The sequence below is a fragment of the Haliaeetus leucocephalus genome, unplaced genomic scaffold (assembly GCF_000737465.1).
Source record: "Haliaeetus leucocephalus isolate CR32 unplaced genomic scaffold, Haliaeetus_leucocephalus-4.0 Scaffold284, whole genome shotgun sequence".
In the NCBI taxonomy this organism is placed as follows: Eukaryota; Metazoa; Chordata; class Aves; order Accipitriformes; family Accipitridae; genus Haliaeetus; species Haliaeetus leucocephalus.
Window position 1 is genome coordinate 5,864,344 of NW_010972720.1, and position 22,501 is coordinate 5,886,844.

Consider the following 22,501-nt stretch of genomic DNA (forward strand, 5'->3'; position numbering starts at 1 on the left):
TTTCCAGTTATGCTTAAGGACTTTGCTAATTATAGGAAGAAACAATTTCTGTATTGGTAAGTTTTCAGTTTGTCAAGATGAAGGTAGAAAAGGTGAAGAGAGAGAAAAACAGGGCAAAAATGACCAAGTAATGACATAAAATGAATTACAAATAAAACATGAAACTAACATGAAATGCATTTAACTTAAATGGTTTGGCAGGCAAAGATTAAATGGAAATTTACCTACAGTGCTGAGCACTGCTTATATAGGGGGGTTGGTAGTGATTTCATTCCTGGTCTTTTGGTTTTTTTCAGTTATTGCAGACACACCAGGAAACTGAAGTACCCTCATAATTCTTCACCAACATAAGGAAATACAGTGTAAAAGAATTGCCAAGTTCTATTCCAACCCCACTTTTTTAATGATAAATACATGCACTTTACGGGAAGGCTTCCCCACATCCCTCCCCACTGTATTCGTAATTTGTAGAGGAATCTTCTGGGTTTTGCCTTCAGAAAGATCTCGTTGGCAAAAAATATCTTGGGAGTGGCAGAAATAGGGTAAGGAACAAGTTGGATATCAGTGCTCCAATTTGCTTGGACGTTGGCAAGATCCAGCTGTCAGATTTGGTATTGAGGAAAAAAAATCCCTCACAGGTCTGAATGGCAGAAAACTTTGAGGCCTTTTGTCTTAGGTTGTACTTTCAATGAGGATCACCTGCTAGGATTATAGAGACGTATTACACCCATGTTAAATCCAGTTCATTACAGGGACCTTGAGCATTGGTCTCCTGAGGACTAACATCTATATAATAGTAATTTGGAAACTGTAGGAGAGAAACTGTTTAATAAGAGGATTTTGAAAATTTGTTTCAAACATAAAATAGACATGGAAGAAGACACAGAAACTACTTTTTTAAACAAAAACAAAAAAAAAAAAGGCAAAGTGGGAGTTTAGGTAAGGATGATAAGAGGCATTATGTAGAAGATGGTCTGCTCCTTGGAAGGTTTCTGAAGATATGCAAGGGATAGGCATGAGCTGTGGGCTTGTGCATACCAGCAAGTCATGACAGCTGAGTTGGATGTCCACATTGCCATCTTAGTACATAGCATCTCCCATATAAGACTGTGTACATCCACACATGTACTTTTTCACACCTGCCTGGAGTGTCTCTAAGACAACAAGGTTGAACTTCAGATTTGGTATCAGGCGTGGTATTTTCTGGCCACAAATTGACCATTTGTGCTTCCTTTTTGTCGTGGTTTAACCCCAGTCAGCAACTAAGCATGATGCAATGTGTGTAACAATAATAATGGAATGTTGTGGGTGGAAGTGCTGTTGGAGTTGCTGTAGGAAATTAAGAGACCTCAAGATAAACAATGAAGCTTGGTCTATTTCTAGACCTCCTTTCGAGAGAGCAGCTACAGAATGCATAGGTAAACTGGGACTGACCATAAAATTATTTCAGTGGGTGACTTTAAATACAGGTATTTTGTGTAGAGAATTCGTTATGAGTGTTCTTTCAGCTCCTTTCTGCAGTTCAGGGATGCACAGCTTATAGCCTGCACGCTAGATTTGCAGCCCAGTCATTAATTCAGTCAGTCATCTGCTGCTTTTGAAGGGCTGGCTGAAACTTTTTGGTGTTGGGCCTTCTTTTCTCAAGCTCCCACTTCTTCAACGCACAACGGGCCAGCCTAGCTTGCAGCCAGCACGCTTTCTGCTCCAGAAAGGCCTTTACTGAGGAGGGTAACCAAGGCCAAGCTGTGTGAATTGCTCTTCAGTCGTGGTCTGCTCTCAGATTCCCCCCGTTGTGGTTTCAGCCCAGCTGGTAACAAAGGACCACGCAGCCGCTTGCTCACATCTGGCGGGATGGCGAGGAGAATCAGAAAGGAGAAAAGAAAAAAAAAAAAAACCAACCAAACACGGAACCTCGTGGGTAGAGATAAGGACTATTTACTGGAACAATACAAAAAATACAACAACAACAATGGTACCGATAAAAGAATATACAAAATGAGTGATGCACAGTGCAATTGCTCCCCACCTGGAACCCAACGCTCCGCCACTTCCCCCACTGAAAGCCCCGAGGGTCCCCCTCAGCCCGCTCCCCATTTATACACTGAGTGTGATGTCACATGGTATGGAATAGCTCCTTGGCTAGTTCAGGTCAGCTGTCCTGGCTGTGCCCCTTCCCAGGTTCCTGTGAAAATTAACTTTATCCCACCTGAACCCAGGACACCCCCTTTCCTGGCAGCAAGGGAGCAGGCAGGGACTCAGTTGGGCACAAACCCAGGGGTGATGCGCGTGCAGAATAGTCACTGTGTGCGTGTTTAGTAAATCCAGCTTTTCTGGAAAGTGTTATGCCTCCCGCTCTGGCTGTGCACTTCCAGTCCAGTTGATTCTCCCAGGGTCAGCCCCATTTGGCTGGTTCTTCCCAGCCCGCAGACGGTGCTGCTCCCGCCGTGGTGTGGAGCTGAACCCCTCTGTGGTACACGACACGGCTGGATGGATTTGTTGCCGAACGCACTGTCATTTCACCGGCAACACTGAGAATAATTTCCAGACTTCACTGGTGTAGGCACTGCCTCCTTAAAACGTAGACTGGGAGAACAACTAGCAGATTCCTCCTTTTTGTGTGTTTATTTTAGGTCTTAATAGACTTAAGTATTTCAGGACTCTGTAGTAAAATAAATGCCTGAGGGAGCCTAAAGTGTTCACACATAACTAGGGCTGGCAGGAGAACAAGAATTCAGTGTCATGAAAAATTTAGCAGGCTTGGCATTCATCTTGATGAGGAACTAAACACAGTTCTTCAGAGATTTCAATTAAAAAAAAAGGCAAGGGAGAACAAGTTGCTCTGCTATTAGCTGAGGGCTCATTAGCTGGGACACTCACCTGGAAGGTGGGAGACCCAGACTTAATCCTCTGGCTTGAATTAAGCAAAACATTCAAGCGTCTTTTCTCTGGTTAGGCGCTGTCTCTGCATGTTTGTTTCTCTTACGTTGACCAAAAGTTTGGTTAGCCATCTGAGATGCCTCAGCAGGTGGTTGCAAAAGTAGTTCTAAGTCCCTTCTCGTGTTGAAGAGTCTGCAGTTCCTTCTGGTAAGTGGTTGGGGGATCCCGCATAAAGTGCCCAACTGTATCCACTTAGCCTATTTTTTTTAAACATGTCTGAGTTGGCTTTCATCAAAAGAAACAATGGCATTAGCAGTACTACTTGTGTATTTATGTTATTCCATGTACATGTCACAAAATGCTGTAAATAATTTTTAACTATATTTTGGTATGCCAGTGGTTTATATTAAATGGCATAGTTGTTTTAACTAGTGCTACTACATTCAACACTCCCACATACTCTTGTCTTGATAATTTTTTAGTGGAAATTCCCTTCCTTTTCTATGATACATTAGTTAATTTGTAGCAGAAGCAGCATATGAAACTCTTTAATTGTGGTGTGAGGGAAAATAAAAGAGGTGTCCGTTAATATGAAGGGTGTATGGAAATAAAAGGGCAAGGAGAGGTAATATGGAAGGAGGTAGAGGTTTCTTTGGCTGTAAAAGAGAAGACTGGGATGTCAGGAAGCCTTGTCTCTAGGAGGTCATAGATGCCATGATGTAGGTGGCACTGCCTTGACTTTATATATGTTGTGCAATTCTCAGAGGTACATTGCCTGCTGGCTTTGCAGTGTTCAATTCATAACCTTTGCAGGGGATAGGAGGCATGCAAGATAAAAATAGTGTATTTTGCAAAGCAAAAAGAAGAGGGAACATGCGTTTCTGCCCCCAGACTGGGATCCTGTTAGGAGATGCCTGAAGCAAGAAGATAATTTGGTGCACTCTGTCCAGCAACTTTAGATTCAACTAGCATGGGAGCCCCTCCTTCAAAGCCTGGTTTTTAGAAAACTAGAGGGTTTGTTTGGGGTTTTTTTTAATGGATAACATCAATGAAGACTAATCTGAGCTTGGGGTGGGAGGGGAAGAGCTGGATGTGTTTTAATCCAATAGATTCCATGAAAACAGACTGTAACCATAAAAACGTCAAATAAAGCAGCTGTATACTATTGTTTATAAAGAATTGTTTTCTGCTTTTTCTGCTAATCAGGCATTTTCATAAATGTATTTTCCTTCCAAATGGATATGTTGTTGTTCCCATGGAGCAGCTGCGGTAACATATCGTACTTGCATGTTAGGATTTTTTCTTTCAATTGGAATGATGCATGAGTCATTTATGCCTAAAACATAGTAAAACTTATTATACCATCATTCATACCACATCTTCTGAAATAAACAGATCCAAAAAGACACTTGCAGTGAAAGTTGGATTCCTGAGAGTTTGCATGGGCTGATGAATGTTATGGGCTGATGCATCATTTTTGTTCAAAAAAAATTTGTGTATACTTCTTAATATCTCTGCCTGCTCACCTCAGCACACATAATCTTAACAGCAGTGTGACAGAGGGGTTTGTATTAAACTGCATTGATTAACATCCTCCTCTATTTGACAGGATCTGACTTTGAAGTATCCTCTGATTTCTTTTCTACTTGTGGATGTAAAAATTCTGACCAAGAATTGACTTTGTAGGTTGTACTGCTTCAGAAAAACACATAATGAATGGTAACCACTTCAGAAAACATGTAATGAATAATTATTTGGACTACTAGGATACCTCAAAGATAAGTAACAAATAGAAACAACACAAAGAAAAGAAAACATCTCAGATGACTGAGCAAGAGAGCTAAGACTATTCCTTTGTCTTTATCTCTTCGTGTAGATACCGTGGCATTTCGAGTGTAGGAGGCTAAATCAAGTAGCATGTAGTAACAGCAACTGCATCAGAAAACTGCATGCATGTTAGGCATAAACATGCCAAAGTACAAAAGGAGTAAAATATGGATAAACCCAGTTTCAATTCTCTGTTTCTATTTTTCTTTGTGCTTATAAATTGCATTTTATATGGTCTTATCCTTTCAGAATGAATATGTTAGCTTGTAAGTGGTCCGGCGTAATCTTTTCCTTACATGGTATTGCATTATCAAGCATCATATAAAATTAGTTACTTTGTGCTGTTATGAATGTGGACAAAGTCAAGCCATTAGTTGGCTTTTTCAGGGGCTGCTTCATAATTGGTTACATTACTTCTTTTTATAAAAGGAGTATTGTGTGAATACAAACGTAATCTTGGCCAAGAACCTGTTAAAAAGTGTCTTTTTCAGGGGGAAAAAAAGCAGTTGAATAAGAAATTTGTTCGTATCTGTTCTTATCAGTAAGTGCTTTGTTAGGTGTTTTGGTAATAGAGATTTATGAAGTTTGATGTGAGGGAGTGGATAATCTTGGAAAGCATGTGCAATGAAGTATATAGGGAATTTTAGTTTTACAGGGCAGGGCTTCCAGACTGATGCCTTTAAATGCTTTGTGTGTAGTAATTGGCTTTTATCTGGCAGCTTTTACAGGTACTGAGAGGTGCATCTTGAAAGTATAATGCTTCAACATTAATAATTTTTTCAGGAACTCTGAGGCTTGTGCAGCTTCTGCTGGCTATCCTACTGTTTAGATGAAGAGCAGTTGTTTCAGAGTTTGCAAAGCACTCAGATGAGAATTGCCTTTCATCTCTTTTCAGAGAGATGGATAACCTCTGTCTGTTGGCAGATTTGGATGGCCCAGTTGGCATTTCCCTTGTCCTTGGACAAAGGCCCAAGGATTCTGGAAACAGCTTGGTAAAGAGCGTTTGTTACTCTTGGCTCCAGTCAGGCGTAAACAAGTATTTTCTCTGTTTTGGAATTTTCCTTATATGTATTTTGGCCCAGTCTTTTGGGCCTTTTCTATTTTCATTGAGATAAAACCTCTTAGAAGTAATTGGTGTGGTATGGTTTACTTTGTTTTTTACTATTCTGAAGTGGTCAACTTGGCAAAGAAATAAAGATTACGTTATTACTGCTGGATTTTATAGCTAACATTTCATGAAACTTTATTAGAACCCCCTTTTGTTCATTAGCTCATAACTTTATGAAAAGCACTTTTGGACTGAAATTTTCCATGTTTAGTCTGAGGCCAAAGGGATTTTTTTACCTGCATTCAGCATTTTCTGACCTACCTAAGCTAATGTGAGCGGTTTGTATATTTTTTTAAGAAATGTTAAGTCTGCATTCTGAACTTGAATGGATAACTAACTGTATTTGAAATTTATGGGGTTTAGTTGTACATACGGTTAGAGCACAATGCAGTCCTGCCAAGTATAAACACAGATAAAATATTATAAAATTAAAGGTATCAAGTAGGATGTTTATATAACTGGTCAAAATATATTTTGGATCACAATAATTTCTTATGGTGGAAGAGAGTGACTAGAAATGTGCAACTCTGTAGTGCTTTGCAAATACTGCTTAAATTTTCTCACCAGTTAAAACATTATTGTTTATATATTCAGGAAAAAATAAGGGACGTTGATGTGGGGGTTTTGTTTAATGCTGAATTTCCAGAGACGCCTAAATAAGGAGTCCAGCTTTCTCTGAGTTCTCAGTACCCAACAGTTTTTATTGTTCTCAGTTTTCTAAATCATCCCTCAACGAGACTAGGCTTTGTCAAAAATCTGGCCCTAAAATGCCACCTCGGGCCCATTTCAACACTGCTGCCTTAGCGGCTTTGGTAGTGAGCTGACTTCAGTGATCATGCAGTGGGTTTTCATTTAAGCTTTCCAGCTTCCTGCCTGTGGTGGTCTATTTGTTTCTAAGGTAGAAATATTTTCTCCGCATGGGCAAAGCTGATAAGTTCTGTTCCAGCAGAGAAATAAATTACATACTAGATGTAATGAGACATCAATGTCCAGTAAATGTCCTGTTGCTTGCGAGAGTGGTATGGCGTGAGACAACAGTTGATAATTTTCTGGTAATTCTCTAATTCCTCCACTCCCCAAAATTCCTTTGTTAAAGAGTTACATTTAATATAACAGAAAAAAAGCCCCAACAAGGAACGAAAATTGAAAGTGCAGCAGGAAGGGAAGGTGTTTTGAAAATGGAGCGATGAAGAACTAACAAAAATACCTACTCAGTTGTGTTACCTTCAGGTGTATGAACCCTATGAAGTTCAAGACTTTCTCACTGGTTAAACAAGTTTGATGTTTTGTTAGCAGGACTGCTTTCTCCTTTCTTGTTGCTAAACTTAGGCTTTTGTAAGTATCACTGGAAAATTTTATTGGTTTATTTTATTGGGAAAATGTAGGGTGTAGCAGGGCACGATGTTTTATTTCATATGGAAGGCTCTGGCGGTAGCGCTGCTCATTCTGGTGGCTGCCTGACAGCGTGCTGGTCCTTGCAGGGCCATGCTGGGAGGCGCACGGAGCTCAGGTGGAGGCATGTGCCAGTCCCTGGGGCAGCTTTCCGTCATGAGCTGGTGAAGATGGCAACAGTCATTGCATCCATCCTCATCTTCCTCCTCCTTTGCTATGCTACAGCCCTGATCTTTTGAAATAACAAATACTCAGAAAAGTGCAGCTAATGGATATAAATAACCACACTAAAAGAGTGACTAGTTTGACTATTGAGAACTAAGATACAGTTTTTATAGATGAGGTTTATAGAACACTTTTTCAGCAGTTTGTTGCTCTTTGTTAGGTTCTATCAAAATCTCTTTAAATTGCCATGTTCCCTTCTAAGGAAACAAGTCATATTCTGTGGTATGCAAGCATAGGCTATCCAATGTCATTAAGAGCTTCTCTGGATGCTTTGCTTCAAAGATGTGGTTCCCTTTATAACAGACTGCAAGGCAGTGGCCGCACCGATAGCAAAAGTAGGCAAAACTGGCATCCCTACCATTGCTTTGACTGCTTTTCTCATGTAGGGCCCGGTAGAATTAAGAAAACCAATTTTAGTTAGTTAGTATTTATTCTGATTCCTCTTTAGACGACTACTTACTGGGGTGGGAGGAGTGAGGGTGGGAAATTACCTGATTCCGAAAACTGAATGATTTGTGAGTCATTCTCAGAGGATTTATTTTCTCTTTAACAAGCCTCTCCCCCACTCTCTTCCAAAAAAAAAAAAAAAAAAAACCAAGTTCTCTTGTGCTCTTCAAGATGCATTTCCTGTCCTATTCCAAAAAGACTTTTTCCGCCCCCCCTAATTTAGCCCAAAGCAACATTGAAAATACAAAGTATGTAGGCTACCACAGAGTCACGCTGGAAGAATGATAAACCAGATGTGACATGGCTCAATCCATTTCACCTCTAATAATAAAAAGTCATGGATAGGAAGAATAAAGAAGCATTTCTTCAAAGGTTACTTTTTTAGGCAATTACTCTTTATGAATTGCCATCTGAAAGAATATCAGCATCCAGAAAAAATATACAGTCTTTTACAAAGGCCAGTATTGAGAGTGGAAACTTGGTAAACTCTTAAGCCTCATCACTGAGTGAATATAAGACACACAGAGACTGAGAGTGGCTATGCTCCTTACACCAATTATAGTATATGCCACCAGCTGCTTTTTTGATGCTTAGTTCCATTTCTGGAAAACAAAACAAAAAAACCACCACTGGTGGGTTTTTTCCTGGTTTTTGCTTGTGTCTAGTGAGTTTGTAGTTTGGGGGTTTTCAATGTGAAAATCCTGGCAGGTTTTTGAGAAGGGCTGGGCTCTGTCTACAGCTCTGTGTGATGCTTAGTTGTTTGTTTTGCACATGAATTGGTGAATAGGGAGTAGCGAGAAGGACTGGCTGCACACCTCCTCCACTCAAGAGACCTCTCCTGCCCCCTCCCACCCCTGTGTAGTGGTCAATGAAGCAGTAAGCCCAGGCAGATGGGCACAGCGGTGCAGGGCTGTGACTGAGGCAGAAGTCATTAGCCACAAACGGGTGCCTTTTTTCGTTGCATCGGTATGCAGCTGTGCATATGTGCCTGCGTGTAGAGAGACCGTGCACCTCTGCAACTTGGCCGGATTTGAGCAGGCACCAGCTCGGTGGCTGTGGTAGGAAGGGGCCAGGTCTGTGGCCGAGCCATGCAGGGTCCAGATGGGGACCCCAGGACCTGCCCTGCCTGTGCAGTCCCAGCGCCATGATGTTCCAGCTGCCATGTGTCTGCTGCCAGGGCTTGCGAGTTGGTGGCAAGTGGTAGTGGCTTGGCCAAAACTGTGAGCGTGCAACTGGTACAGCTGAATCTGTGGCTGAGCTGGATGAGGCTCTCATCACAAGGCAGAGGAGCTTGAATCCCAGCAGATGCTCTAAATGGAGAGGTGACATTTTCATGTGAGAACTTCTACGTCTCAAGTGGAGATACGAGTTAATCGAAACATTTTGCAATCTGGTGTTGATTTCATCTGCTTGCTTCTGTCCAAAAAAACCCCGCTTTCCCCTCGAAAAAAGGAATTAGGCATCTTTTTCTAAAAATATGGAGACCTGTCACTCTAAAATTATTTTCTGAGTGGAATGAGGATTTTCACTCTTCTGGAAATAGCTCTCTGTTCACCTACCAACATTTTGCATGCCCACTTTTAATTAATATTGGGGGAAATAAAGTGGAAGGTTCAGTTGAGTTGAGCAGAATAGCTCCTAAAAATAAAACCTGGATGCTAGAGATGCTTGAGTTTTTAGTTCAGCTCATGAACTTTCTGCCTAGCTGAGTGGACCTTTGCTCTGCACCTGGCTCTTTTGTTATGAGGTAATTCCTTTCGAAAATAATAATAATAAAAAATAAAAAAAAGTAGTGAGAGCAATGCACTTCAGTTAGGATAATCTGTCAGTTAAGGCTCAGATTCTGCAATTTCTTTACAGACAAAACTCCCATTTGAAGCAAAGATGAGCACTGCCTGAACTCAGGATTGAAGAAGGAGCCATTGTGATCATGCAGTCTGACCCCTGTAAGAACAGGGCACTCCTTTTCATTTAGCAATCTGCTGAGCAGCAGCTGTTAAATTCCTGAAGCCACCAAAATGCCTCAAAACACAAAGTGTTTGCTTCAGAAATGAGTGTCAGTTCTAATGCATAACCATTTTTCTTAAGATATCCTTCTCTTTTTCAGAAGACAATTACAAGAGTTGTATTACAGACTGTGGTTATTATACTACACTTCCAAGAAGGAAAAAAAAAAAAAAAAAAGACACACACAAAAAACCAAACCAACAAATTACAGTATTTCAGGCCAGCATTTCTCTTGCTTTCTAATGGATTACTTTTGTTTTCAAATCAATGTCCTTTGATTATAGTCTTGTAAATTTCCAGCTTTCACAGTCTACAGAAGCAGTTGCAACTTTGTGAGTTAAAATACATGTCAAGATAATGCACCTGTTTTGTTTAGAAGTAATAATGTTTCAAGGAAATCTAGGAAAGGTAGTTGTCATTTGTATTTAAGATTTGCATCTGAGATGTAATCACAGTTCACAGGCACTCAGAGGGATTTGAAACTTGGAAAATACACTTCCCAATTCGGGGGTAAAAGGGTCATTATCCGTTATGTGTACAAACAAAGCAAAACAAAACCAATTAAATGGAAAACCCCCAGTAGATTGCAAGCATCGTTCTTATGCATTTGAAAGCATTTATTTTTAAAAGAATGCTTGGCATGTAGTTCTTCGCACTGGAGTGTTTTTCGCTGTGATGGATTTATACAGTCTTATTTATGTATGTGTATATGTGCATGTGTATATATTTGAAAGACCGTCTATGCATGTATTTCCTTGGGGAGATCTTCACAGTAGCTACAATGGTCGACTCTGGTATAAGTAGATAAAAAGAACTGTGTTGGTTATAAATAATTGTTCTTTGTGTGCTATGCCACAACACTTTTCACTAGATCTATTTGCATGTAGAGTTTTAATTAAGAGATAACTGTCACTGCAGGTTGGCTGCAGAAGGCTGCAGTATCCAGCAGAGAGATAAATGCCAGTGCCAAGTCATACAGGTTGGAGAGCATACAGGGAGTCCATAATAAAAAATGAGTTTACAATTAAAACTCACTTATTACTAACTTACTGTGTTACATGCAGAGATGAAGAGGTCCAAAATCCAGTTACTCAGGGCTATACATACGAGGTGACGGGGGTTGGGTTTTTAGGGGGTCTTTTTGGGTCAATCTATGTGTCATACATTGGAAGTTGAAACTTAGGGATGCAATCAGTAAACTTGTTAGGAGGGTATAGGTGCCCTATTTAACAAGAGTGTGTTACAGCTTTCAGCACGCTGGGAAGTCCTAGAACAGATTGCAAAGATTCATCTCAGCTTGATTCAGAAGGGCTATAAGTGTCCTTCTGCCTCTTTGAAAGGGTTTTGGTTTCTAATTAATTTAGCCAGAAGACACGTTATTTCTGACCTTCACAAACCACTGCCTGTCTCATCCCTGTTTTAAAAGATCCCATTAACAGTTTTATTTAAAAAAAAAAAAAAAAAAAGCAACCTGTCTTTTCCTGTTGTGAGGAGCAAAGTACAAAATGGACATGTATAGCTACTGTTAGTGAGCCATTATATGTATAACATTTTTCCACAGTATGTGGTATGTTTGGGGGTTTATATGACGTAATAGTGCCGTTTAAAATAACATGATTCATTTTGTGAAGTCACCAGCAAAAAAACCATTAATTTAAGTAAAGAAAGGAGATACCTACCTTGTAATTTGTAATTTAATAGCATTTTCTTACTGACATTGAAGTCAGTAAGTACTCTTTAACGCTAACTTCAAAATAAGACTCTCCCCCTCTGCTTTGAGATGCAGATAGAGGAATTTTCTTCTTCAGTCTTAGTGACAAAGGCTACCAAGACTGTGAAAGGAAAAATGCACTGTTCTGTCCTAGTTAAACAGTCTAAACAGAGATGTCTACTCTTGTATTGCCTTAAGCAGCTATCAGAAGTTGTATGTAAGAGTTAGGTATAGGATTTATGCATCCTGATTGAGATGAAAATAATGGCCGTTCAAATTTTTATAGTGAAATTACTTTTGTAAAGTATGTAACTCGCAATACATCTTATGTAAAATGAATTGATAATGCTGGGTTTTGAGAACTAATCTAGATATGTGAACAAAAGTTCAGCATTAAAGAAATTCATGAAGCAACAAAGACTTTCCTGAACTAAAACATGATCTTAAGAATGTGTAGATTTATAATTACAGAAGAAAATAAACAATGTTTTTCCTTTCTTGTTGGTATCATATTGCCACCAAAATGTCTCTGTTCAAAGAGTTTGAATCTGTTGGGAAGTTTTCATAAGTGCATGTATTTTAGGGCTCTGCAGAAACTTTCTGGGTCATCTATTCCAGCCTGCCCACCCTGCAACAGCAGGAGATCATTACTAGTGCTTCTCTTCCATCCTACTTTTCTCCTAAATGCCATGTTCCAAAAAGTGTCCGATACTATTTTCTCTAAAATACATCTAGTGAAGATGGAGTATGTAATTCATCTACGCACCCATTGGTGTTGAACCAAAGTGATTCTCTAGTATGTGATGACAGATAAAAGACGAAAGCTGAGCAGTTGCTGGATTTGTTCTTCAGAATACGATATAAATAAGCTTAAGTGCTGCTGATGGCTTTTCTTTTTTTCTTTTTTCTTTTTTCTTTCTTTTTTTTTTTTTTTTTTTTAAGGGAAAGGGTGTAGGCAACCTGTACACGACTGCAAGCTGTGGATTGTGGCCAGGCAGAAGTGTCCCTGAGGCTCCGGGGTTGCAGGCACAGCTCTTCCCTGCACTGGCCCCGGCCCTTCCCGTGCCCTTGCTTCTCTGCTCTCAGTCCCATGGTGTTAGGCAGCAGCGATTGCCAGAGGCTCAGCCTTAGACTTACTTAATATACTCTAATGTAGAAAGTTCCACACATCCCTATGCCTCCTATTACTACCAGTCCATTGATGACAGTCTTCCCCATTGTTTATTTGCTATCTTTTTATGGGTTGCACTTATTATACTTGTCCCTTTCAGCTTTTCCATATGTGACCTCAGGTCTGCTTCCAATTTTTATTTTATATGGTCTTTTAGATCAGTGCTGATCTTTGCACAGAACAGTACAATTTTTTTAACATAATTGCCTTGTATGTAGGTATTTAAGGTATCCATTATTAGCTCAGGTGTATTTCTTTGTTAATGTTCTTCTTGCAACCAATTTTCTTTTGGTTTTACTTTCTTTGGGGACTCATATTATTTCCTTAGCAAATTTATTTACATCTTTACATATTGCTATACTGAGTCCGTTCCTGCTGGAGTTTGCCTATATTTGCTGCAAATCTTTTTTGCATTTTCATGTGAGATAATTTTTTTGGACATACATAAAGATAATTGAAAGTTATGTATTTTTGATTATGAAAATGCCTACAGATTAAAGTGTTTTTATCCTCATAACTAACCTAAAAGATAAGATTTAAGTACCCTTAAGCCCAGTATACTTTCTCATGAAAGATACCTTACTATCTTATATCAAAGTCACATCGTAAAAACAAGAATGTTTGCTTTTTTAAAGTATGAGCAAGAAAGTCAAAACAGAAGAACAGATGTTTATGCTAAGTCTATACCAAAAGAAGCAAAATGGGGGGGGGGAGGATCAATATTTGTGTTTTTGTGGTTTTCCTTAGTATGAAATATGCTTTGCATCATTATGTGCCTCCAAGTTGTATGCAAAAAGTGTTATAATCAATATAATTGGCTTTTGTCATACTTAATGATTTTTGCAATTTATAAATGTGTTTGTTAAGACTTCAATAAGAGATATTACCAAATATTTTTAAATGTCTTTCATGCCATGTAAAAAAAATTGGAGAGGAATGTGCACATCATTTATGATCCCTCTTTTTAAGTATATTTTTCTTAACATGTAGCTTATTCTATAAATGGCAGTAGAGATAGCTATCCGTCTTTTCACTTTGGAATCAAAGAGGAACTCACTGCAGAAATCTGCCGGTGCTGGATGAAGTTGTACAGAAATACGCATCCCAGCTGGTTGGCCTAGGGTTCTTGTGAAGAATTGGCTCATACTATAACCAGCTCGCTCTTCTCTGCAGACCATGTAACTTTGTGACAAGAAGGACCTGCCTGCCAGGATTAGGTTTATTTATAAAAATCAAATCACCAAAGTTGCATAATTTCCTGGTGGTGTTACAGCCCTAACCACCTGACTTTTTGCAGTAGCAGAGATCTATCCCCACTGTAGTAGTGGGAGCTTTGCTAATAGCCCCACACTTCCACCCCATGCCTGACACACAGTGTTTTCTGAACTGAGAAATTCAGTGAGGTGGAGCACCCAAGTGATGCTCTTTCCGGATGGCTACTCATCAGTGCAGTGCAGTTTCAACTAGCCACATAGCACTAAGACAATTAATAAATTTGGATAAATGAGGGAATTTACAAAATAATTAAGGGACCTTGGCCATGACACTTTTTCAGGCAACAGAATATTTTGTATGATTACAGTTTGCGTAATCAAGGCTCTGTTGTGTGTGAAATTTAATGAGTGTAAATTGAGAAGGAGAGAGGAAGCATGTTGTGCGTAAGCTCTGTAGGTATTACTGAGATGCTGATTTGCTTCAGACAGTATACATCTGGAACATATTACTATAGCTCTCCTCTCTAGTCAGAGAAGTCCAAACCAAGTAAAGGAGATTTGTTCTAAGCTAAAAAAAAATAAAAATTGTAAAGCTAATCTGTATTTGGAAAAAAACCACTATTATTTATAACTATTATTTGGATTACTCAAAAAATGAAATATAATGGCTATCTAAATTGGTTTGGGTACATTATAAATAATGCATTAAATACTCCATCAAGAAATAACCACGAATCCAGGTTACCGAAGCAAGTAATGTAAAAAATCAAGGTGCAGCAAAAAAATCAGGTGACACTTTATTTTGAACTTGAAAATGTGCCCACACTCTCCTTCCAAATTCACAAGTTGAGCCCTGTAAAATGTCATTCCGCCATCCTTGTTATTTCCCTGGCTATAAACCTTAGGTTTCACACAGGAGTTACTTGAGTAACAGTAAGTGCTCACTTACCTTCCAGAACCAAACCTTAAGTCCTAAATTGATAATAATATATATTGTGCTGTCCACTACAAGAAGAGGTAAATGACATGTGAAAGAACTAAGCAAACGGTTTGTGATGAGGCTGTCACAGGTTTCTTTGCAGGGAAACGAGTTGGATAGGACTTAGCAACATGTTTTAGAGATCTTTAAGGTACTGTGTGATGGGATAAACTGAATATGAAAGCAAAAAAAAAAATTAAAAATCAGCATGATTCTAGCAGTGTACAAGGGAGATGGAGGGAAGGTAATTCAAGCTATTGGTGCCAATATGATTTATTGTATGAAACTCAAATATAACATTGAGAGGTGCTGCACCTCTCCAGCATAACTGTACTACTGAGTACCACAAAAACAAGTCATTATATGATGGAAAAAAACCCCTCTTTAATTTAAATGTAGATTTATAGTTATGAATGGTATCCATGCAGGTTAATCTAATTTTTTTAACATAAAGTATGGAATAAAGCTACTTCATTTTCTGGTATAATTCCCTACCTACAGGCAACATAATACTTTATTGAAAAGTAGTCCAGCAGTCTTACTCTCTCAGAGTTAGATCTGTGCTGACAAAATACTGTAAAGAACCAATATATTCACTGGGTAAAATAGGTAACTCTTCCTCTGCTGCTTACTGGGTTTAATTATTGTTTTATTGAAGAACTAAATGCATTGTTATGATATACTAAAGCTTTATTTAAATCTGTCTTCCTCCATGGTGCCTTTATGATACTTTCAAGATGTAGAAATGGGATGTAGTCATTGCGTATACATGTTTTAAAACAACTTGTGCAGATGGACTCAAGTTTGACAGGTGAAACATTTTAGTAGAATAACTAATATGGTAGAAGTTTTTAGGGCTGTGACTTTCCCTGCATGCGTGAGCTGTTCCTGTTTCTTTGCTTATCTGTATTATTTTGTTCCATAAGGAGATTTTAGACAGGAGTGTCCCACTAAAAGAAGCAGCCTTGTATTTCAGTACTTTTGTTCTGCTTAAAGGCTTGAAAAACACTGTATTTTTCAAATGGTTTTACAACAAATATTTCATTTCAGTTGGCACCTGTTTCTCCATCATTCTGTGTTGCAGAGACATTGGAATTCCAGGTAGTGATAGACACTGTCCATTGAAATAGCAAGTTGTGGCATTATGTTATGTTTTCTAAAGTGCTTAAACCAGTTTATTACAGGGAATTGTCATACTTTCTTTGTCCATCTTTTTTTATTGTTGGAAGTAGACTATTCACCTTTCAGTGATGCAAAAAATAAATGGTTTGTTGTTCATGTGATATCTTGACCCATATTTTAAATTTTTTTTATTTTTTTTCATAGGTCCTCCCATGCCATCCTCCTCATCTAGTCCATCAGTTACTGAACATTTACACTCCCCTCCTCCATCACCCAATCTCCATGACAACCAGAGGTGGTTATTAAGTAATAATGCCAGCCAGCCAGTTCAGGACTCTGATACAGATGAGGACTATACTGCCAGCTCATATCTAGTACAGACCGGTACTATTTCAGTGTCTGTCCCAGGTCATGGTAAGAAGAGGACACTTTGTCCATAGTTTGAATACCTTTTTATTTTCCATCCTCTTACAAAATTGCCTAATAAAAATTAAATATATCAAAATGACTTTGTATTTTAAACTGATTCTCCCTTAAGTGTTGCAAATGATGTTTCTACTTTACTGTAGGATAAGCAAGAGTAGAAAGTAACTTAATATATAAAAGCTCATTTAAGTTATTTTATAATGCAATACTTACATGAAGCAATAGCCATTCATGATTTATTATGTAATGTAATTTGGAGCAATCGACTAGCCTTTAGTTGTACTTTTTAAAGGGTAGGCTGAAGCTGGTTAAACTGTCATGATGTTTAGCTTCAGAATAATGTAAAAGTTATCTTTTACTACCTCATCAAGTTCAGCAGGTTCCAGCCATTCCTTTAGTTTCCCTCAGGCAGGAGAACAGGGTTTGTACGTTTCTGATAGGGCACTCTAGATTGAGGAAAGATATCTAGAGGAAGAGAGCTGTGCAGTGAAAGGATAGCTGCAGGGTTCCATTTTTGTTGTATGATGAAACAGATTTCTTGGGGTAGGTAGACTGGAATAATAATTTGTTAATTCACAGCCTTTCCCGAGTAGATCAGCAAAGCTTGGAACAAGCCTCTTAATTTTATAAGAAACATTTCTTTCAATTGTGAAGAACTCTCCTACAGATGAACCACTAGAGGGGGTTTGGAGAAATATTTTCTTACAGATTGCACATCAGTTGGTTGGACAGAATTATTCTGCAGTGCAAAAACATTAGCTTTGAGCTTCTCTTCCTAGTTTTGAGTGCAACTTTGGTGTTCTGTCTAACAGGCCAATCTGCTAAGAGCAGTTGTGTGTGTGAATTTGAGAGCTTTTTTTTTTTTTTTTTGGCCATGTTAGGAGCTTGGATTAAGATCTTTAAAATTAACCATGATAACTTTATTTTTGCATGTTCAACTTACTCAATACTTAATCTGTAAAGAACTCCAAAAAATATGGTAATACATTGTCATAATCAGGGTGTGTTATGAAGATGTCTCCTTTCCTTTATGTCTAGGGATATGAAATCTGTTAGAAAATGTATGCTTATCCAAAAGGTAGTCTAGTTTAGTTCAGTTAGTCAATACATTTAGATTACTGTATCCACCAGCCCTTCCTCTACAAATGAAAAATGCAAAAGCAAGAGAAAGCTGCTAAAAATATTGAATAGTTGAGATGAACCCCTCACACCTCCTAGCCTCTTAGGAAGCTAGTAAGTGTTTATCATTCCTCTAGATTTTAGCATTTTGCTGCTTTTGAAATTTTCAACAGTTACTTGCCAGTCTGAGTTTGCCAACCTTGAGGAATGTTCCTTAACCCCTTTCACCCCAGACTATGCAAAATAATTTCAGCTGGTCTCATGGCAAGTCAAGTCTTGGCCTTTTAGCAGGGCAAATAAGGGTGGTTTTGATAACAAGCAGGACAGAAGTTAGCACTGTGGTGTACGTTGAGAGAGTTGTTCTTGGTAAGACTTTAGCTAAGCAGAAGAGAAACCCGATATACTCTGTAAGTATGTGTTCATTCTCCCCTCCCCTCCCTCTTTCCACTGTGCTCCCCTGTCTCCTCTATCTGCAGATGTCTGAGATTCGCCCCTTCAGTGTATTTGTGCAGTAGAAGTGCTTGCAGTTTCTGCTTCCTGCTGTCAAAGGATTAAATCAATTATATATATATACACACACACACTCATAATCCAGTAGTGCTGGCAGTCATATAATACATTTAATGATCTTTTTCTCTCCACAAGATTAGACTTGTTTTTAGAAGTGCTTCAACTTGCTAACTACAGATACTATATTTGCGATTGCCATAATTTAAGTTAGGGTTTGTTTGTTTCTCTGCTGGACGAGGAGAAGACCATTGGTGTTCTGGTAGTAAGCTTCCGTCCCTGCAGTCAGCTGCAGGATCAGGGTTTGCATTACTTGAAGAAAGGATGCTTTCATCCAGCACGTACAGGAATATTGCTTGGAATATCTAGTTGACTTGCTTATGGTTGGTTTCTCATATCTTATCCTGTTGGCCTATTGATGGGGAAAAAAATGTGTTCTTTGTAAAACAGGCAAGTGCAGAATTTAATAATTGAGCTAATAATTTCTAAGTTAGCTACAACTTTTTTTCTACTCAATGATTTGCATTGTTGTGTAGCCTCTTTACCAGTACATGGATTTCCCCAAATCTACCCTAGAAAGTAAATATTGTTTAATTGTGGCGTTTGGTACAGACTTATTTGAGTATTGTATTTTCTTTAGCTAAAATGGTAAGTAATACAGCATGTGTAGCACTTTCACAGAAGGAAGGGGGTTTTTTGCCAGTTGTTTTTTTTTTTTTTTTTTTTTTTGCATCTGGATGAATTAAGCTTTCCTTGCTATCTAATGTTAATGAGTATGAAATAACTCTAGTGCCATATTCTGGATAACTTTGTCCAATGTTTATATTGGCAGGGGTGGGGATCACTTTTGAAGCATTTAAGATATAAAAGGTACTGACCAAAAACAATTGTATTATTGAACAGTTTTCAGTTATGTTGACTTTATGTGAATAGCAAGATAAATTACCCTCTCTTTAGTCTATGCAAAGGTCTGTTTGTTTTCCTTTAGGCTGAGTTCATTTGATCAATGTAGTTTATTTGATCAACTCCCTCAAAATTTAAAGGATCTGGTTAGGTATTTAGAATTATATTAATCTAAGACTTTGCGTTTGATTAGTTTGTTTTGTTAACCAATGGGAATTAGCTTTCATTTGAGGAATTAGCTAAAAGAGAAGCGAGAAGTTCTAAAATCAGTTATCAAAAGCTTACCACCTGAGAAGAAAAGGTCTTCGTGGAGGTATTGCTGGTAGCTTTAAAAATTCAGATCAAGTGAGGACTGTTATGGACAGTTTGCTAGGAATCATTTCATTTCTCTAAAAGCAGTGTGTTGTAAAATTCAGGAGAAGATAAATTTTAGGACCATCAGTCATAACAGTGTTCCTTTACATAGCACCTCCAATTTATTCTACTTGTTCCTCTCCTCCACGGTGCAGCTCAGTATACTGACTCTGCTCCAGCAGTCAGTCTATTTGTCTACTGATTTCAGAACAATTTACTAGTTTTATTGTTTTTAGAAAGAACAACAAACTGGTTTATAAGAAACAGGGGCATCCGAATATGTCTGCAGGGAAGAGGAATGGTTGTTTAAGCAGAGGGAGAGTGGAGTAGGAGCTGGGAGGAGAGGATTCTTGAACGTGACTGAGGTGGAGAGGGTTTCTTTATGTAATAAAAGTCTGCTTATGAACAATAGAAGTCATGTAAAGTCTGTATTTCAGTATCTTGATAAGCTTCTTAACCTTTTTCCACCAAAAATTATAGATTAGTCAGAATTTGGAGGGGAATTTACTGAAATTAGTAGTAGCTTATCTTTCAACACAGATGTATTAAAATGAGAAATACAATGCTACATTCTTAGGTTAAGCAGAGACTATGAAGAAAAGATATAGTTAAATGTTAATGCTTACTGCTGACAATGGAGATGGAGAGTCTGAATTAGAAATTCAGATTTGAGGATTTTTACCCCCTAAATTGGTAATATTATGGCCGAACCATCAAATGCAAAATAGAGAAAGATGTATTTCACAGCAGCATTTGTACTGTGTATTTGAACATTTAAGTTGTACAAGGTTCTCATGTTTCTTAATAACAGGTTGTGATGATAGTTCCTCTGATGGGAAGATCTGAACAAAATTTCAGTATAATATAAAAAGTTTTTCAGTTGTCCTTGTGCATCACCTGGCAGATCCTTGAACAATAAACAAGTTTTTGCTCCAGCCACATGGGAGTTGCAGATTGATGGGCTTTTCAGTTCAAAATGGCTAAGCTTTCCTGCAAGGAGACAAAATTTGGAAATCTAGAGCACAACTCTGAATGTCAATTTGTAAAAGAGAAAAAATAATCTAATAAGGCTGGTTGAATGATAACATACAAGAACTCTTCATATTCAGAGTTCTCATTTTAGGACATCTCACTCTACAGACACCAAATGTTCTGTGGCATAATTCTTCTATAAACATAATCTGAGGACTTAAGTTCATGGTGACTCATTAGAATTTGATGGGGGAGGTTAGACAAAAGTATCTGTCACACAAGAATGATTACTCTTTTATCACACCACAATGTCAAGAAGCCAAAGTCAGAACCTTCTGCTTTTGTACAAGCACCCAAGAGAATACAGGCCAAATGCTCAAGCCTGGCAGCAGTAATGACTAGATGCAACACGTGCAAAGCATAGGTGTGAATTTTGTTAAGGGTTTGTTTGGGGTTTTTTTACACTTCAGATTTTTCCCTCCAACTGTCATGTTTTATTTTTCTGCATAGATATCTCAATTAATGTATAACCACCGTAACTAAGCAACCTGCCATTTCCTCTTCTCCTTACTTCTGCCTTTTCCTTCCCACCAGAAGCAACTGAAATTGAAGTGTGAATAGAAGTACACGCAGGGATTTGTCTTAAATGTTAGTGGAAGAGGCAAGTGACTTGAAGGCATCTTTTCCTCCTTTGTGGCTCTTGCTCTTGCTCCTGTGAGGGTAGGAAGAGGACAACGTCATTTCGTCCTTCATACCCCACTGGCTAGTGAGAAGGTTGGAAATAACCTGTGAATATTGAAAAGACCCACAGCAAATTAAGTCAGTCCTAGCCAACATCTTGGAAGTACCTCATGTAACTTTTTGGCAGTCCTGCTTCAGTGCCTACAGAATACTTCCCAGCCCCTATTCCATCCCTGCTTTGCCATAGTTATTCCACAAGGGAAAGTGCATGTGCTACTGAACTAGAACTTAGCAGCCAGGCTGTCTGTCACCTGCCATGTAATCAACAGCAGTTTAGTTCTGATTATTGGTGAACAAAATGAGGTGGGGGGGAGTGCTAGGGGAGAAGGAAACACAAACGTGATGGTGTGAGATCAAATGCTTAAAAGCTGTTTGGGCTTTTTTTTTTTTGGTGAAGTGTAAATTTGCTTTTTATCTCCATCATTCTGAGAACTGGCAGTCCATCTGAATTCCTTGGAAACTCTGTGGGTATCCGCATGCCTTATTTTCATTGTCACCTTACACATTGTCTAATGAGATTTTTTTTTTTATCTCTTATCTCATAATTCATGACAAATTAAGTTTTGTCATTGTTGTGTCAGTACATACAATTGGTCTTCAGGTCTGACATTGGTCCTAAGACATGTTGCTTGAGAAATGAATTCAGACCTGTTTGGTTTGAAATACTCTGTGATAATAAATTAAAAATAATAGATCAAACTAGGAGGAGTGCTGTTGAAGAATGTCATGGGGATGTGCTATAATCTTGGTTTTATTTAACATCATCATTAGTTATATGGATGAAGGAGTAAAAATGGCACTAATAAAATTTCCTAATGATACTAAATAGTGAGAGTTCTGAGTGCCAACTGGGGACAAAATGTTAATAGAAAAAGACAAGGGAAGATCATTACTTGTATGGCCAGAAACTAATAAAGTGCAATTAGAACTGAAAAATGTAAGCTGGTCTGATGCAGAATATTCGGGAAAAATCTGAGGAGAAACGGTGATGGAGAATTTTAATCAGACATAAATCTGCAATATGGTCTGACTAACAAGTACAGTTTGAGATGGTTATACAAATCTATCAGCAAAGAGGGAATCATAGACATAGCATCAAAGGAATATAAGTTCTGAATTTGGGCCTCTTGCTTTTTCAAAGTTCCTGTCAGATTCTCTTATTACCTCTAGAATTATTGCTATATATTCTACTGTTAAGATACAATTTGTATGAAAACAATTAGGAAGTTAGAGATATTAATATACAGGAATAGGTAAGAGAATAAAACTTTGACTCAGTACATAGCCTAAGCACTAATTAAAAGGTGACAAAGGGAAGCCAATAACCCAAGGTGGAATGGAGCATGTTGTATACCATGTAGAGATATAATTAAAAGCAATAGGATGAAATAAGGAAAAG

The 22,501-nt window shown here is 38.3% G+C and overlaps 1 protein-coding gene across 1 annotated transcript in view; it reads left to right on the top strand.

Annotated features, from left to right (window-relative positions):
* The window catches only part of TENM3 (teneurin transmembrane protein 3), a 326,450-nt gene that overhangs the window by 134,540 nt on the left and 169,409 nt on the right, over positions 1 to 22,501 (top strand). The gene's annotated exons all lie outside the window — the stretch shown is intronic.